The sequence below is a fragment of the Hermetia illucens genome, chromosome 1, assembly GCF_905115235.1.
Source record: "Hermetia illucens chromosome 1, iHerIll2.2.curated.20191125, whole genome shotgun sequence".
In the NCBI taxonomy this organism is placed as follows: Eukaryota; Metazoa; Arthropoda; class Insecta; order Diptera; family Stratiomyidae; genus Hermetia; species Hermetia illucens.
In genome coordinates, this window is record NC_051849.1 from 75,159,370 (window position 1) to 75,178,485 (window position 19,116).

General features: G+C 42.5%; 1 protein-coding gene across 2 annotated transcripts in view; it reads left to right on the plus strand.

The window, feature by feature from the left end:
- LOC119647289 overlaps positions 1 to 19,116 on the plus strand; it is a 751,009-nt gene that overhangs the window by 57,990 nt on the left and 673,903 nt on the right. For both annotated transcript variants that reach the window (XM_038048193.1, XM_038048194.1), the window contains exon 2: positions 9,995 to 10,034. The gene's annotated coding sequence lies outside the window, so the exon portion shown is untranslated. The remainder of the gene's footprint in view (positions 1 to 9,994; positions 10,035 to 19,116) is intronic.

The following is a 19,116-nucleotide window of genomic DNA, read 5'->3' on the forward strand; positions in this document are numbered from 1 at the left end:
TAAGTGCTTTGATAGCCACCAGGCTGCCGATCAAATAGCAAAGTCCAACCTCCTATAGTTCCTTTGGAGGTTGAAGGAAGCATAGCTATCTCTCGCATATATTTCCGCTTGAAATATGCTGGTATGCTTACCCACTGGTCCAAAGTACATTCCTTAGACCATCGACCCTTGCGTACTAGGTAATCAGTTGATGGTTTAAAATATGGGTACTACCATGCCCTGCCAATTTGCCCGGTTGCCTCATATTTTTTAAATTTCTTGTCGAAATGAAACCTGGTTGTAATGGTATCCCTTGGTATCATCAATTTGGAATACTGTCAAGATAGAATGTGAACCCCCCTTCGATTTATTCAGCTCTCTGCTTCACTGATACCCTTGGACAGTCAATCCCAGAAGGGTTTCCTGGGATATATTTGGACACATGGTTATTGCCCAAATGATAAACACACAAGCGTGTCTTTGAGTCCAGTTCAATTTGCCAAAAGTACCGCCCCATAGAGAATCACTGGCTTTACTATTGTAGTGCAAATCATGCGCAGAATTTCCATTATTCATATTTTTCATCCGCATTTCATTTGTGCTGCATATGGTACTTACCGCTTAACGACCTATGTTCCCAATGCTCATCTTCTAAATTATTTTTTGGTCCAGCCTAATTTCCCAATAGTTGACCTCTGTTAGATTTCAATAGCATGTAGTCTGGCGACTCCCAAGAGATACAGTTTGCGCTTCCTTGTGAGTAATAATATGGCGGTCTTAGTTGGATTAATGTGATCTTGCACGAGGTGCTAATAATTTTTAATCCAGTTTGGATTCTATCACATGGGGTGTTCCCATATTTACCCATACAGTTTAGAACAATATCTTCACCGAAAATCGATATTCGTCCAGGGCAGGGGCAACTCATCAGGCGCTGCCTCACTTCTGCCCTGAAAGTGACAGCAGGTGGAAAACGCTCTTTTATATAATCGTAAAAACACGACAAGGATGCGAATTATATTCAAGTTAAAACGCCAATAGTTCGAACCTTAGCTAGGCTAAAGCTAGATCATTGTTTCGGATATGGGAGATCCACGTCCAAATGATGTTGGACCGAACCATGTATTGTAGTATTTGTTAGATAGGTGTTCTTCAGTTGCTATTATTATTACTATTCTGTTAAGGGGGAGTTGCACCGCATTCTTAAAAATCTATTGTTCTTATTTCACTGGTTATAGTGCACCTATTAACTATAGTATGTCAAGCAAGGCTATAACTGTTAGGAATTTTAGTATATTCCCTACTTCTAAATCTCTCAACTTAGCATCTGATATTAAGTATTCTCCCGGATGTCCCGACTTTATTGGCACAAGTTCCAGACACTCTCCCAGAAGTGAGAATTCCCACTATGATTCGGAGACTCTTTTTGGTGAGGTTTAAGCAATCCTTTGTACGCTTGGGTTCGTATCCCCCAATAAGCACCCTGGACTGCTCCATTCCTGGTAAGTCCACCCAGTATAGTTCCCTCAACCGTTACCACATACGTTACGTTATCAATTACTATACTGACAGTGATAGTACCGCACCCTGCTGACAACTTTGAATAATGGTCAAAATAAAAGCTTTTGTGCCTGTCGGCACTTCTACTACACTTGCCTGCTCTTTAACGTCCTGTCTTTGCGGACTAGACCATCTCGTATCTTTGCATACGATGTATTGTCGGAAGAATTTTCGACGTCTAAAACCGGACACAGGTCTAGTTTGTTAGTTTATATGAGATCGAGTCATACATCCGTCAGCTGATGCGGAACAGTTTGCAGCTGATCATGCTGCCCGGTAAGCATCCTAAAGCCCCTCTGAAATAATGCTGTGAAAATGCCATCCAATTTAAGTAATTTATTTAGTTTAAAGTTTCCCACTACCCATCTAATCTTGCTTCCGAGCATAGCTTTTTTAAGTTTGCAAGTTTTCTTCTTCCTCATTCTGTCTATCCCTGGGATGTCAGAATGTTTTTATCTTCCGCCATGAAAAATGAGTTTTGAGAAGCAGGATACCCTATCCCCCTCATCCAGACAGGGGTTATTGTCCTATCCTTCGAATACCCTGGATGCTTTGAATGGTCTGGCTGTTTGTTTGTTGTTCAATCCCTTCACAGAAAATTCTGAAGCACTTCTGCTTTACTTCCCCAATCGCGTTACTATACGTCGTCGGTGAATTTTTATGCCTCTGCCTGTCTTCGGTTTATTTCTCTCGGTTGATGAATTTTCGGACTTCTGTTCTCATTCTGGCTATAGTCACCCGGGTACATTCTTTGACAGTAGGCCTTATTCCGGACAGCAAACCTCATTTGCGTCAATGGTGACACAGTTGAGACCTTCCACCACTATCTCCACTTCGAGTGCGCTCCTGATATCACTCGCATCTTTAAATGAATCATATTATTGTTCAGGTGGCCTATGCAGGTGCCCCAATTTGTTCTCCTACAATTCCTTACAATCCTTTCTACTTCATAGTTGACCTCATTTTTGTTTCTTACTCAATTTTTACCTGCCCATTCATTAGAGTATTTCTAAGAGCTATGTCTAGTACTTCCTGCTCGATTGGTATTGCTGCATCCGCAGATCCGATTATGAACGTTGGTATTACAGCTGTGGAAAAGTGGTAGTATTTTCCTTTCGCACAACTTCACCAGTGTAACCAGTAATTCCAGTGGAATCCAGGTGTCGTCTTCGGAGAAGTAGTCCGGAGTTACGGCCGCCACCCGACTTCCAGTAAAACTTGGACAGCCGCGTGCGCGTTCAGCTATGAATTCTGAAAGGCATAAACATTTAAAATTGGATTAAACAACGATGCGACCTCTTAGGTCCAAATAACTTGCATGCTTTCTTCTTGTAAACCACGAGTCTGCCGGTGGTACGTCCGTTTATATAGTGGAAGTTTATATGGGCTATCTTAATGCTGATCATTGATTCCATTTATACGTTGAGCTCCTCTTCAATGTTGGAATATCATTCTCCTCTACCGACATGTCACTTCCCTGAGTCTCGCAGTCCCCGTTGAGTTCCAGTAGATTCAGGTATAGGTGTTCCAGCTTTTCTGCTTAAACCTATCCTTTCGGGCGCTACGATCTCCTCAAGTCCTTGACGGATCTTGGTGGGCTTTCCACCCGATGTGCCGTTCGAAGTATCCGAAGTATATCAAATCTGTAGTTAATGAGGCAGTTTCGGCGTTTAATTGCCTCCGTGGATCATTTATCTACCCCGGTCGTGAGTATTTTATCTTTAAAATGGAAAATTGCCTTGAAGACATTTTTGTTCTTTATTGGCTAAAAGTACTTAGTAATGTATACAAATACGTATTTCGGGGAGCAACTGCCCCTTCTTTAGTGTTTTACATTCTCCAGAAGAAAATAAAACCCTGAAGTAGGGGACAATTGGTCGGCAAAATACGTATTTATATACATTACCAAATATTTTTAGCCAATAAAAGGCATTAATATTTTCTAAGCCAATCTTTCATTTTAAGGCTTCGGCTAACAAACTACCCCCTAATTCAAACCATAGTTTATCTTTGTCCTTGCTTCTAAAGACTCTCCACAACCACGAAGATATTTTTTGCACGTAATTAAGAGCCCAGAAGCTCTCGTGTTTCATCACTGCGGCTATGGGAAGATAAACTGTCACCATGGATGCCTTTGGTATATCATCCCCATCCCCTGTCGATAGTTCTGGTAATTTAGTGGTTGTGATCTTCCATCATTCCACGGTGTCCTCCGTTGCACAGTCTGCCAGTATAACAACTGGTTAAAGGCGCAATGCGAGTGAACATGAGCTCGGTATGCCATTTGTCATCACGAGTATTTGCTCCCTTTCTTGTTTAGATAGATCTTAGATTTTTTATACCAATCATCTTCTTCTAAACATCTTTCTAAGCAAAGCAATATTTGGTTAAAAATCTTGGTTTGGTTTCACCTAAAGGGCTAAAACTCTTTTGAATTATTGTGTTTTACATTACGATGACCCTTGCAGAAAGAGATTTATGTTTAATATTTAGATTTATTAATGATTTCTAACTTAAGATTTCAATGAAGAAAAATAGTTGCAACATGTCACTACGAATTGCCTAGTGTTGCTATGTGATGAGAAAGTCACCGTTCATTTTATATACTTCAAGCTTAAAAGAAAAAAAATTTTTTTCTACGGTTATAAACAAAAGCTATGATAGAAGTGAAGATAACAAGTTTTTCAGTTTCACCAACAAAATAAATTTCCATAAAAGCTTTAGCAGCATCAAACTATAGGAGAAGCTTTTAGCAATTTAGATTTTTACCATCTTGAATTTATTTATGCAAACTTCCATCAACAGCTTCATTTCCGCCAAACTATAAGCGTAAAATGCAGATGCTAACGAAAATTGAAATTGCGACGAATAACTCTGGAAATAGCTACAATTTTTTTCCATCATGACGACTCGTCTTCACTTTATTAAGGCTCCCATCGTCGTAGTATGGCATCCTGCAAATCGGGTTCCATTCATTCAGACCATTGCAGGAAATAGCACTACAGCCTATCCAAATCCATTTACATAAATGCGTTTCGGAAAAGATGTATACTCGTTAGGATAACTATATCATGATGGCTTGTGAACAACTTCCGGACTTGATGACATCCTAACCATCTGCTTGAAGCCACCCGCAACTAACTAGGAAAACTTTTCGCTCAAGTTATAATTAAGTCAATTTTGCCTCCTACACTAGCGACTATAAAGCAGTGGGTTATGCCGTGGTAAATGCTGGGATGTGATCCATGCTCTACGTATCTGGATAGCTTCCATCATTAGTGTTAATTTGAAATCGGTTTCTACTCCGACTCGGATCAAAGGATATAAAGATGAAAGGTTCAGAACAAAAGAAGTAAGTTAGGGGAAGTAAAAACTGTAAAAGACCCATTACTTGCCTGCAATACCTATTTGGGACCCTCGCTCAACTCAATATCAAACTGGAAATAGGTTCTCAAGTTAGGTTATCACAATGGAATCAATGAATCATGTGGATGTTTGCATATGCTCTAGTTACGTATTTTTCCCGACATGGACCGCTTCGACAGATTTATCCCAGCTCTTTTACAATAACCTATTGACATATACCATATGTAAAATAGAAGAAGGTATCATAGACAGAAGTGAATCAATCCCGAAATGGAACAACGCAAGTCGCCTCCATTTCGATTGATTTTCTCTTTCCATTTAAATTTCCTCGTGCATTTTAATTTAGAAACAATTCATCCTTCCGTACGTCAAACAATCCTTGCGTGTCAATACCTATCTATTAAACTATCTCTCTACATTCGCATTGAATTTATTTTCGCGACATTCAGTCATCGGGTGAAGTAATTAAAGTTAATTGAACTCGGCCAATCTAATCAGACTAGTCGCCTTTTTTCGCCAATATCAGCAGATATCGCGGTAGATACGTTGGAAATAAATCGATAGTGCAAAACAGCGAAAGGACACATACTTGAAAAAGGATATCATGATCGTTAGGTACGCTCTCTAGTTCTGGCTGCACTTCCAAAGTGAGTAAGAGTTAAACGAGTGTCGACCTTGTTTCGATATGTAAAAGGAAATATTCAATTCGCTGGCAAAAAGGAAAGGAAGGAATTCGAGACTGAAGCTGATGAAATTGAATTTCAACATCCTTCTTCATGGTAAACATTCGTTATTTCTCGTTTGACTTGGTTTCTTGTAAACTGAGCGGAAATGTATATTGAAGTCCCAATAGAATGTAGAGATGGATCGGTGAGGTAATTGCTTTCAAGATTAAAATTTTTACGGAATAATGGTGCATTTGGTTGAATTAAAAAAGATATAGCTCCTGGCATAACAACAACATTAAACCAAGTTGAAGATTATGTGAAGAAAAGGGTGATAGCTTCTATATCTAGACTTAGGACTTCACTGGTTCGCCTGAACGTGAAAAACAATGGCCTTATTAAAATCAGTTTGTTTGCTTCCGCCTAGCTGCCTTTTTAATCAAAAAACTATTAAAAGAAATGGAAAAGTTTCCGATTATACGATAGATTAATTTAATCTAATTTAGAAATCGGTTCACTGTCTATCAGTCTGATCTTTGAACTGTCCTTTTTCTAAGGAGGTGAAAATCGCCGAAAGAGACCGGCCTGGACACACAAGCGTGTGAGATTTTTACCCACTAAAACCACCTCGGAATCCCCTCCTGTCGTATGGAACCACCACAGGGTATTACATCGCGGGGCGGAGTTAGCTTATTCTGGCTAAGTCTTTTTTCTTCTGTTCACGGTGATTTTCTCGTCTCCTCTACCTTTCGTAATTTACTCTGGATTCCTATCCAAATCCTCTTGACAAGCTAGCATTCTCCACACCAGATTTCCTGATACCAGCAACTCCACTAGACTTTCTTTTAGGATCGTCCTTTCTTCCACGAACGTTGGATAGTGGAAAAGCATGTGCTCAGGGTCCTCTGGGACTCCATCGCATTTTAGAAAATCGAGCCAAGTGTCTAGTTTAAACTTGTAATCTCACCGTGGGGTCCCTCCAACCTTTCCCTGATGGCAGGAATATACCTATATGTCCGCCTACTCTTTCGAGCATTCCCAACGCTCTTGCCATCTATTTACAGATTTCTTCCCCCTTTGGTATTCTTCGTCTGCGATAAAGCAAAGATGAATCCATCGTCGTCCCACCTGCCAAATATCAATCGGCATCATTCCCGAAATGACGAACGCTGCAGCCCCTGCCCCCTGTCCCCAGTCTTGAATGCAGGGCACACCCTTAGGGCTGTTCTTCTGTGAATTCCGGTTGTTAATGGCCCGGGTTTGTGAGACTTCCAATACCTTTCCCCAAACTTGAGCTGCATAGAACAAAATCGGTTGACCCTCCCACGTCCGGCATAATCCCTGTCCGACCAAGCTTCGCCTCTATGATCCAAGTATTTGATAGCAGGCTTAGAAGTGATGTTATGATTCCCAATTTAAAAGCGGGCATAATTTCTTTTACGGCATCAGACCATAGCTCTCTAGTCAGCAATGTTAACAGCACTGATCGCTTCACATGAGTATAACTCAGCATCTTCGAAATACTTTCCGACTATGACCAGCGCTATGTTCATCGGGGCTACCCACTACCGTGACTTCCTCCGGTACCAGCACATTAAGAACATGTTGTACATGATGTTCCTCAGCAGTACGAAGCCCTGCGGGACACCCGCGGGAATTCCAATGTTCGCCAGGAAATCCCGTATTAGATTCCAATTGGCCGAATTAAATGCATTTCTCACGTCCAGGGTTACCACTACACAATATGTGGCGTGAATTGCATCTTCGGCGGAGCTTGTAACTAATTTAATGGTATCCAAAAGACATATAGGTACCCAGGAGGTTGGCTTACTTAGAGGTCTAGCAGCCTTAAGCAGGAATACTGACTTTTACTGCTTCCCCGCCGCTGGAAATATCCCCTTGGAGATGCACACAAGGAACAACTCAGCAAACATGTCCGATCTAGATTTCACGGTAAACTTAAGTGCTCTGTCCGCTGTGCCATTCAGAACCGCGGCTTTTCTGTCTCCAGCAGCTCGTTTCTGGTGACGGGCAGAATTGCGCTCGCATTCAGATGCTGAAAGCTGTCAGTGCCTTCTTCTGGTTGGAGATAACCTTTGCATGATTTTTATTGAGAGGGTAGGACACGTAATCTGCAGAGATGAACAACCTCTCAATCATGCCATTATGATTATAGAATGCCTCTTCCAAACATTTTCGTCCGCGTCACGTCCGTTACGATCTTTGATACTGGCGTAGATCTCAGAGTTGACGAGCTTCTTCTGAAAGTGTCTCTCTCTTGGTCCTAGAGTACCTCCTGCTGTCGCTCTTCTTGAACAAATTTGATTTGTCTTGTTACCGTTTTTGCCGTGGAAGAATCTGCTTTCAACTCATCTTTCTTTGAGTTTGGAACTGGCATTCTTGGTTGAGTGGTGCTTCGCTTGAATATCTCCTTCTCCAAATCCACACTGCCGGTACTGCGGTTTCGAGCCTCTGTGCAGTAAGTTGCATCCATCTCACATCTTCAACAGTGGTTTTATATTCTGGGTGTCCTTCCCATAGCCATTTTGGTCTACGCACTAGAGATGATCAACCAAGTGTCCATGCATAGTCAGAAGAGAAAGTACACATCGATAGGTATGCCTTATCTGCCACCTGGGATCGCTCCTGATGCGAGATCTGGTAACTACTCTGTCTGTTTGTCTGCCTCACGCACTGTCCTCAAAAAACGGTTATATATATTGGCACAAAATTTGGTGAAAAAGTTGGAACAAAGAATACACGTGCAGTTAATTACACACGTAATATATGTGTGCAAACATTTTTTTCACCGAATGTATCCATGTGGGTTATCAAATCAAAGGTCTCGATTAGTACTTTTTGAAACCAATTTTCGTTTCGACATTTGTTCAGAAGGAAAGGAGTGCGGGTGTCCGAAAAGGTAATTTACTTCGGCGACCCATTTTCGCAAATTATCCTAAAAAAAAATTTGAAAAAAAATATAGCGAGCCTTACACATGGTATGTGGACCCCAAAACTTCCCAAGTTACGATATTTGCTCAAATAAAGTTAAAAACAACATGCAGTTATATTTGAAACATTTACTGCGAGTTCACCTTACATTAATTGTAGGTCCGTAAAATTTTACAGTAACATAGATAGAATCCTTTTATTATTAAGAAAGTTATAGTAGATCAAAGTTGCCTGTTTTGCGTCAAACTGGTACTACTACCAAGAGATAAACCGTCAATATCACGTTTTATACCGGAAGCGCCGAGTTTCCGGTTTCCAATTTGTTTTTGGATGCAAGGGGGACTCTTAAAAACACAGTCTTGCACGAGGTTGTTGCAGTGCATGGAATTCTCACCCACAAAAAGGATCCCAACTTTCCATGCTTCGAGCAACGGCAACGTGCGCTCTTCGCGCTTTCCTCGCGCGCTTGGTCTTAAGTTTCTTTATTAGGAATTTCCCAGCGCACTAGTACTTCTCTGTCCTCAGCATTTTCCCTATAATGTCACACTCCGCCTTCAGAGAATTTGGCAAATCCTACTCTCTAAGTATCGCGGTAAGTAGAAAATGACATACGTTGGGTTTTCAGGAATGCAATCACATTGAGGGTAAAAGAAAGAATCATTTGGCCTGAATTGGCAGTGGTATTTCCTGCAGCAACCATGACCTCTCAGAAATTGTGCTGATGGTGATAATTAACTTCACCGTGCCGTCGCTGAATCTTCCTCAATATTGTAAATCAGTGTATGGATATAGCGACCTTTTTGGTAATCATTTATACATTTTTCGTACAGACACCGCTTCTCAATTAGCAGAACGTTCGCCGCGGGACTATTCTTCCAGTAGCACACGCTGCTTTGCCTGGAGTTGTCTTGATCGTGCTGCATACTATCAGCGTCGCTAAACGGTAGGGCATATTTACCCCCCTCGATTGCTCTCACATGTCATCAACGTTACCTCGGCAAAATATTGCTGGACCTCGGTAGCAAAACTAGTCTCTTCCTCATTCACCGGGCGGAAAAACGTTCTAACAGCATGCCTCAATCACGCTGCTAAGCCAGTCGAGTTTAGTCTTGTCTTAACAGCGCGGTTAAGAACATAAATGGAAATGGTATCCAAACTGAAACTGGAATTTTTATTAGCCCTGACTTTCCGCCAAACCCTCATAAGCTACTTCTCGGTTACCATACCACCAACAACCATATTTTGGAGAGTATAATGAACAGTAGATTAAGATTAAAGGTATGAATGGAAACTTAAACGGTTACTGTGCAATGCGATAAGGGCAGCAATATGCTTGCAGGGAAGGCATTCGCGGATATTGTCATCACATAAAAGTAGCTGCAAAAATGGGTCCTGCCATAAAGAGTTATATAACTTAACAAATAAACCGATAAAAAATAAAGAGATAACAAATATTTTTGTTTCTTTTACAGAAAACAGGCGGTAAATCTTTAGAAGAAAAGACGAAGACAGGTAAGGATAAATTTGATATCATCTGAAAGTAAATTTTGGTAAATCACATTTTTCTTCAGATCTCGCTGCCTGGCGTAGCGGTACGGTATTGTTTTCCACAATGGAATTTAGAAAATTACCGTTGAAAAATATGTACACTCTATCGTCGTTATCTTTCCTAAATGCCCCATCTTCTCTTTTTCAAACAAAGTGGAAATATTGCTCTGTCCTATCATCATCATCAACGGCGCAACAACCGGTATCAGATCTAGGCCTGCCCTAATAAGGAACTCCATACATCTAGGTTTTGCGCCGAAGTCCACCTATTCGATATCCCTAAAAGCTATTTGGCGTCCTGACCTATGACATCGCTCTATCTCAGGCAGGGCCTGCCTCGTCTTCTTTTTCTACCATAGAGATTGCCCTTATAGACTTTCCGGGCTGGATCATCCTCATCCATACGGATTAAGTGACCCGCCCACCGTAACCTATTGAACCGGATTTTATCTACAACTTGAAGGTCATGGTATCGCTCATAGATTTCGTCATTGTGTAGGCTACGGAATCGTCCATCCTCATGTAAGGGGCCAAAAGTTCTTCGGAGAATTCTTCTCTCGAACGCGGCCAAGAGGTCTGTGTGTATGACTAGCTAAATTTCTTATTTTTTGGGGTGTGAAGGTAAAATGTATTTACGTACAAAGTGCCGGACTCCTGTCTCAGACGAACTACCGCCTAAAACAGCGCCTTGTCGGGTCTAAAACACTCACCCCCAGGTGAGCCCCTGCAGTGTGGGAAGACAACACCACGATTCAGCTACCCTGTCGTCTCTCCTGACCATCTCCCACTTTTTTCCCTTAAAAGTGGCTTGAGTGTGATGTACCACTCTATTGTCCATACTCTGCAGCATACACTCAGTTACAGTGTCCGCAGACATTTGACATCGCTACGTCGACAGGCGGTGACGATAACTATCCTACCTTTTGTAAGAGAAAGAGTTGTTTCGCTTATCATACACCTCATCATTATCATTAACCGCGCAACGACCGGTGTCCGTTCTATAATATTGTGTTATTAGGTCTATCTAGAAGAAAGTTCACCACCCCAGTGTCATCTACGAATCCACCGACAACAGCCTGTTTAGGTACTGGAATCCGTAGAACGACATCATAAATAATTTTCCTTTATATTGTACGTCTTCGACCCTCCGTCCGAATAGTAAAGTAATTTCCGCTGTCGGAAGTAGTCGAAAATTATACTTAATGCATAATTTGGCGTTCATGCCGCGACAAACGCCATCTATTTGATAAACAACCAACGCTATAAATTATTGCATATAACTGATTATATATAATTCATTCAGGACTTTGGCTATTGCATTCAGAAGATACATGGGTCTGTGGGTTGTTGGATATCCTATCAATTTATCTGGCTTCAAGGTCAGTACAAACTTTTGTAATTTCCAATCTGCTGCGAAAGATCCTTCTCTTAAGCAGTCTGTGAACACTTGTGCAAATATGCTTGGTGCCATTCTCGTTCACAGTTTCAGCGCCTTATTATGGACTTGGTTATAATTCAGATCTGCGTTATCCCGGAACCTTTTTACTGCATCCAGCGTCCACTGTGGTCTGTGGCTACTGGGGGGATGTCTTTGGCACTTAGTGATATTGTAGTGATCACAAAATCTAGTACTTCAATCCTCCGTCGACATTTTTGTTCCTGTTTTTATTTCGATATAGATTGATCTAATTCTCATTATAATACCACAGTACACAAATGAAATTATGTACGCCGTTTATCAAATAGACAAGCCATAAGTATATGCGCGTTAATTATAATTTCCCAATTGTCTATTTTACAATAGACACACAAAATATGTTTATAAAATTTTAGAAAAGGGCAAAACGTGTAAACTCGGTAACTAAAAGAAGGAAGAACAAAAATAGGGACTAATGGTTTCGTCGACGGCAATGGTTTCGGACCTCTGCTCTAGGAGCAGCGTGACTGAAAGTGGCAACATATGGAGAATACTCCTTTATATATTCGCAAAACGCGACAAGGTTGGAAATTATATCCAAGTTAAACCGCCAATAGTTTGATCCTAAGCTAGGATAAAGCACGGATTACGGTTTGTGATAATGAGGGATGCTAAGTTCACATCCACTTGATATTAGACGACGAAACCCTTAGTCCCTATTTTTGAATGCTTGGGTGCTATGCCTCCAACGAGGGGTTCGTTGACCAAGAAACGCGAGCGTAAGTTGTTCTTCATTTGGTCGGGTCCAACATCAAGTGGATGTCGACTTAGGATTCTTCGTTATCCCAAACAATAATAGAAGGAAGCGTAATGCATCGGCCTCGTGCCAGGCCGCTAGATGTTCCGGCGGTAGTGCAATGCGAAGACGTTCACACTGCTGGCGATGCAGTTTGTGGTTCACGGCTCCTTTGTTCATCCACAATACCGTTGGAAAGGTAGTTTGCTGCTGTTGGGGAAACAACGTCCACACGATCTCACACAGCAATCCGGGACACATAATAGAAGAAGACCTTTTACCTGTTACTTCCAATATAGCTGATTGGTACACACCTTCCCATGGACAAGACTCAGCCTCATCACAGCGCCGCTTGAGGCAATCGTTTTTACTCTTCGTGACGGCCCATTGCAACTTATTATGTGCACGTTTATACTTGAGGTATCGTTGCTCATATTCCGGCGTGTTTCTTCGCCGTTGACTTCACCTTCTAGCCTTCAGGCATTTTGCTATTTTAGCGTTCTTCAGTAGTTGGGAGTCTGCTTTTGATAGTGTATGCGTTTTGACATATTTTTATATTTTTGGGACAACTGGGACTGCTTATCTGCAGCCGTACCAATAAATTCAGTAATCCCGAAAGGTATCCTCAGAAAGTGATCCTGATGACCAACCTTTTTCTGTCTCTTCTGATCCCATTGTCCCATTGCTTGTTGAAAGACTCGGTTTCCGCAGCCTACACCGCAGCTTTTCCCAAACGCCATGGTGGAGATTTTCGAATTGTTAACAGGAACTAGCAACATTAATTTCCTGTTCAATGATTTTCTGTGATAGCGGATCTGGAAGTGATTTAAATTCAACTGGATGACTCTCATTTGTGTAAGCCAGATATCTTGTAGGCTGGATATCTGGTACTGCCGATTATATGGTTACAATCGCGATCTTTACTTTCCCCACATAGAAGACAGGGTGCGGTCCTTCGCCAAATGATTTTCCTCTCCTCATCTTCGATCTAGTGTAATCTATCGCCGTGCTTCTAAATACTTGCACATCTTACGTGAACTCTACCCGCAAGCAAAGCTTTCGTAGCTGAGGCAACGGACCCAGAGTCGTTCTCCACGTTCCGCAGTACGCTCATCTTAGACCCTTTACATTTAGTTCTTGCATGTCTTCCACCTTCAGTTGGTCTCTGAGTGTTTCGCAGATTTCCTCTTTGGTGGTGATCTCGTCAAGATCTTAAGACTTTATCACAGCCAATGACCGACTTACGCGGACGGTGGCTTGCTCGCCGAGTGAAGCCTCGATGTTCCTTAGTAGATCATCGTGATCCTTCTTCTTTTTCGATAATTCGAGCAGTAATCCTTTTTCTTTTTCGATAATTCGAATAGTAATCCTTTTTTCTGCGTTCGCCTATTTCGGGTCACATTGTCGCTAAACTCCTTAAGTACAGGATGTGTTGGGAACTGTGACTCCTCTCGCATGCAGTGATTATCCTCCATCTAGGTTGATATAAATGGCGGTGGCCACACATGCAAAAGTGGGTGGAAATGCGGTTTTACCGTATGTAGTCATTTGGGGTATCAACTGGAAGCTCTAAAGTACATAGCACTTGCTTTTCGAAGCAGACATTAGTTTTGGCATTGGTTGCAAAACGGAGTAGTGCGGGAGTTCGAAAGGGGTCAAAGACTTCAAAGACCCGTTCTCAACCGAACCGACCGACTCAACCGGTAAAATTGGTGGTTTCCAAGCACATGGTATCTAGGCCTGAAAAAACTCTACACTAAGATATCTACTCAAATAAAGTTAATAATAATATATTTATTTATTTCCAGATTTTGCCTGGTTTATTTCTTTATTTTATCTAAAACTAGCACTAAGTGCCACGTTTACAGGCTCGAACGATCCTACTTACTTAAAAGATAAAGAGACTCCGGTGGTATTATAAGTTAGTGAGAGAATCCGTTGAGAAACCCCCGCAACATCAAGTACCTATGCAGACTGATGTACTTCTACATGATTTGAACCAGACCGTGAGAAAGTCCAAGATCATTAAGGGAAGCCGTGAGGGATTTAGCAGCAATGCCTCTAGTTGACAATATTATGGGAACTACAGCCAGTGGCTTATAAATCACTTTTGTCCACGTATTTCTGTTCAATGTTGCTATTCTGGGGGATAGAAATCTTGATAATATATGCAGAGCAACCCGTCTTGCACATTAAGCTTGTGCGATCAGTTAGAACTTGCCGGTCCCAATACATGCTGTAAGCAGAACTATCGATTACTGCCTGCGGCTCTTATCAGTAAACCGGACATGTTCCCCTGATCAGCCCATGTTTGTATGTAAGGTCTTGATGAATCTCCTTACAAACAGCATTCTGCCTGCTCGTGTTCTGCATCGGTGTCATTACAGTGAAGCCATAAATGAGATGGGTCCATATCTCTAACGTCGAACCACACATTCATCATTGGTCGTTCTCCCCCCGCTCTTTCATTATGGGTTTTCTATAAGCTTGGGAGGCGACCATGCCGTCCTGAATAATAATAATAATCGTTGGCACAACAATGCAGATTATATGTTCGACAAATGAAAATAAACATCGATGCTATGTCCGGCATGCTGCTCGTGATGACCTTTGCAGATAGTTTGGATTCGACCCTTGTCTAATCCAAATTCCAATTGAATATCACGGCTAAACATGTCTAACATTCGTGGTCATTAGTACTAGCATACAAGCTGATGTCATCTAATTACATCAAATATGTCAGCACGCACTAAGAAAGTGGGCCATATCTTATAGCGGAATCACGCCCTTTAGTATCGTTCAATAGCCATGAAAGAGGATTCAGTGCTTACAGATCTATCGGGGACTCCATCAATTCCCTTAGAGTACGCCTCTCTTTATGGGAAGCTGGCCTCTGAGGTGTTGCTACCCTCAGATAAAGGCACTGACAAGGTGAGGCTAGCACTAGTTGCGATACAGACGTAGAATAGCGATTAGTGTGCGGGACACTGTGAGCCTTGTTGAGAAAATGTCATCGCGAAGTACGCATCAACAATTCCACTAATAATGGACGTTATGAACTGTAGGTGGTTGTTGAGCAAGTAATTGATCTTGTGCCAGCAGAGTCCTGCATCGTGTCCTTTTTAGGCACAAGGTAGATCATCGCCGTAGTGAGGAATGTTGGAAATTACTCAGTCCGACTAATGACTTTGTTTATGCTATGAGCCAACCGACATACATTGATAAGCTTTTTATACCCGAAATTTTGTATCCAATCCAGATACGGATTCCTCCAGCACTTCGGGCTGCTTATGGCTCGTCGAACTTCCTCTTCGGTAACATCCGCAAAATTTACGCCCGGCATAGTGGCTGGGTGGGTAACCCTTAAATTCCACCCCAATAATCGTTTGCCTACGTTGCAAAAACTTTACCATCTGTACGCTGTGTTGGGATTCGTTGAGTGGTTCGGGGCACGCCTGGAGTTACTTTCGCTATACCGTCGCAAGCGACCGTATAATAAGGAAAATTTCTGTTTTGGTGTGTCCAGAGTTTCAACTGCTGGTATCTCACTGGGGATGGGATAGTACCGCTAAACCTTTTGCACTTTATTCTTTACCCGTCTGCTGGCATTCTTCTTTTTCTTCAGCCTTTGTCCCGTTCACAAGCGGGGTCGGCTCGTCGTGATCGGTTTCGCAATTTGGCTCTATCAAATGCCTGAACTGGATGCAATATCGAGCCTTTTAAAACCTCATCCAGCTTATCAAACCACTGTTGTTTCGGCCTGCCTTTTGGTCGTTTACCATCGATTTCGATGTTCAGATCAATCTTGGCAAGTGAATTCTCGGACGACATTCCGGTAAATTTTAGATTTGAGACGTTTGTTCAGATATTCATTGATACCTCGATCATAAAGAACACCAGTTGTGGTACCCCACTTCTTCCAGATTACGTTAATGCGTGAAGCAATTTCATAACAGAGTTCTCCATCGACTGATAGCGTTGACTCGGGTCAAGTGCTGTCATAAAGCATACTAGATAAGTTCGTGAGGCACACAGTCAAACGCTTTCTCTAGATCCAGAAATACACTGTAAAGAGGGCGATGCTTCTCACGGTGTTTCATGAGTAACCACGCAGCGTGTATTGTATCAATAATCCCGCAGTTGATTCACGGTTATTTAAACGATTTCGCGAATACGGTTGTCAAGAATGCGTTCAAAAATTTTCATGGTATGGGAAAGTAACCGGATCGGACGGTAATTTGAACATTCTTGTGGACTACCTTTCTTTTTCTATATTGGAACAGTGGTACTTTCTTACCAGTCAGATGGTGTTCTTCCTTCCTGAATAACCCAATTAAAGAATTCACTGAGCCACAGTGTTGGGTCCCAACTCTTCGCTTTCCTGAGCCCTGATATGTTGTCGTCAGGTCCTGTAGCTTTCCCCGATTTCAATCGTTTCATTGCCTCCTCGACTTCAGTTGCGCTGACAGTGAAGCCCATGGTGTTTTACGTAGGCACCTGTCGTCAGACTTAATACTACGGTCCTCTTAAGACACGGATTGATTTTGTGACCACAATCAGAGCCCCGCTGAGATAAACAACAACGGTAGCAGTCTATACCAAGTGCATGGCTTAGCATTCATACTGGTGGATGCAAGAATTACCTAAATCTCTACCGAACTATAGAGTACGGCACCCGTGTTGATACGCAACACCACGTCGAGGCCCGAAGGTCTCTTCTCGCTTGAGCATAACCACAACGACCATGAAACTCCCACTAGGGGGCCAACCGCAAATAACCGAGCTGTCCCCACATACAATAGGAGTTCACCCGAAGTATGTGAGTCCCGGTTCCCATGGTACCAGTATACCCCTGGTAAGGTTTGAAGGTTTAAAGATGAGTCCCCGTGTAGACTCGGGTCTGATCGCCCTTATTAGGCCTTTGGAGCATTCGCCTACTGAATCACGGCCGGCAAACCAACGTGATTACAGCGTCTCCCGGTGCCACTACTATGGAGGTTCTCCTCGGCCACTTGGTTTTGGTTTGGCCGATAGGGTTGCCGCCCCATCTTCCTCGCCGCCACCTCTGAGCACCAGTTGCGCTGACAGGTGGAACTACTCCAAATGTCGGCAAAGATTGTGGAAGTGGAGGATGAGCAAATTCTTCAGTTGAAATCTGCCGAAGTATTCCCGCCATCTCTCCGTTGCGGCTCGGCGGTTGGTAAGCAAAGTGCCGTTCTTGTCATTAACGCAACAGAAGTGTTCGATATCCTGTGCGCGTTCGTTACGGCTTTTGACAAGTCGATACAGATCTCTCTCGGCATCCCGAGTGTTCAGTTTAACGCAAACATTTTTGTAATGTTCCGCTTAGTTGACAGCGACTGCTTTTTTTTTGCTTCCCGGTTGGCATTAATATAATTTTGCCAATTGGCCGGTGTTTTATCGTCGAGAAATTTGTAGTAGACGCGTTTCTTTTCACGGACCTTAATTTCAACATTATCATTCCAAAGCCAAGTACCTCGATTGGTGTACCGCTTACTGGGTTTGGTGAGCCCGAGGGTTGCAGAGGTCCCTTGGGGATCGTGTCTTTCATTTTGTTCCACAATTCTTCCACATCCGTAATGGTTGGTAACCCCTAAGTGAGATCATTTCTTTTTTTCTTCTCACGAATTCGCCCCATATTTAACGCGCGGATGGCCTGTGCGTTCCTCACGCTGTTTTATCGGTGGCTTAATTCGTAAGATGATGTTGAGGCGCGATGGTCTCATAGGGAACGGCTTTACAATCAGTAACAATGGTAAAATGTCGGCGTCTTATGAGAATATAATCGATTTGCGTTTTACTGTCCTCACTATAAAATGTAGGAAGATGGGACAGTCGTTTTATGAACCATGCATTCATAAATGCAAGGTCATGTGTGTCCGTAAAGTCGATTATACGCTCGCCACCCTCATTGCACGCTACAAGCCTCTTTCCCCCATGGCACCTGTTACATGTCTCCCTTTTCACCTACATGACCATTAAGGTCGTCGGCAATGATAATATAGTCGTCAGCAGGAACGTGACAGGTCTTTTCATCGAGAATTTTCCAGAAGGCATCTTTCTCGGCATCAGGTCGACCTATCTGTAGTGCATATGCGGTGAAGAGGTGAATAGTGCGATCAGCTGATATAATGGTAAGCTTCATCTGTCATCAAATCATTCGACTTCTTTCATTCATTCATTCATTCTACCAGAGAAAAGAGGTACCATACCATCGGGTTTCTTGCTGAGCGCAGATATCGATGCGCCGTTTCTGAAGGGCTCTTGCGGGTTCCTTGGTCTTTCCAGTTAGGGTACCAACATTTAGCGTGCGGACACATATTTGTTTGGTTCACACTAACTTGTTTATGTCCTGATGCCGTCCATGCGTGAAGAACCCTTAGATTTAATAATAATAATAATCGTTGGCGCAACAATCCATATTGGATCAAGGCCTTGGAGTGTGTTAGAGCACTTCATTCAAGACCGTAACGGTACACCACAGTATACTGTGGGAGGCAATGTGGTCAGCATTGCGCTCGCCCGAGATTATTACCCTGATTTGACTCAGGTACTCATTCACAGCTGAGTCGACTGGTGTCCGACATCCAATCACGATAACAAATTCCTCTGCCCCCAGCGAGATTTGAACCGCGACCTTCCGCTACGACAGCCCAGCGCTCTAACCACTTGAGCCATCCGGACACAGATTTAGATTTAGCACAGTGGAATAACTTAAATTATACTCTCTCTCTCTCTTTCCCTGATCTTAGCATTTTATTTTGTTTTACGGGCTTGGCATACTATGTTAATAGCATGGCGGAGTTCCGTCT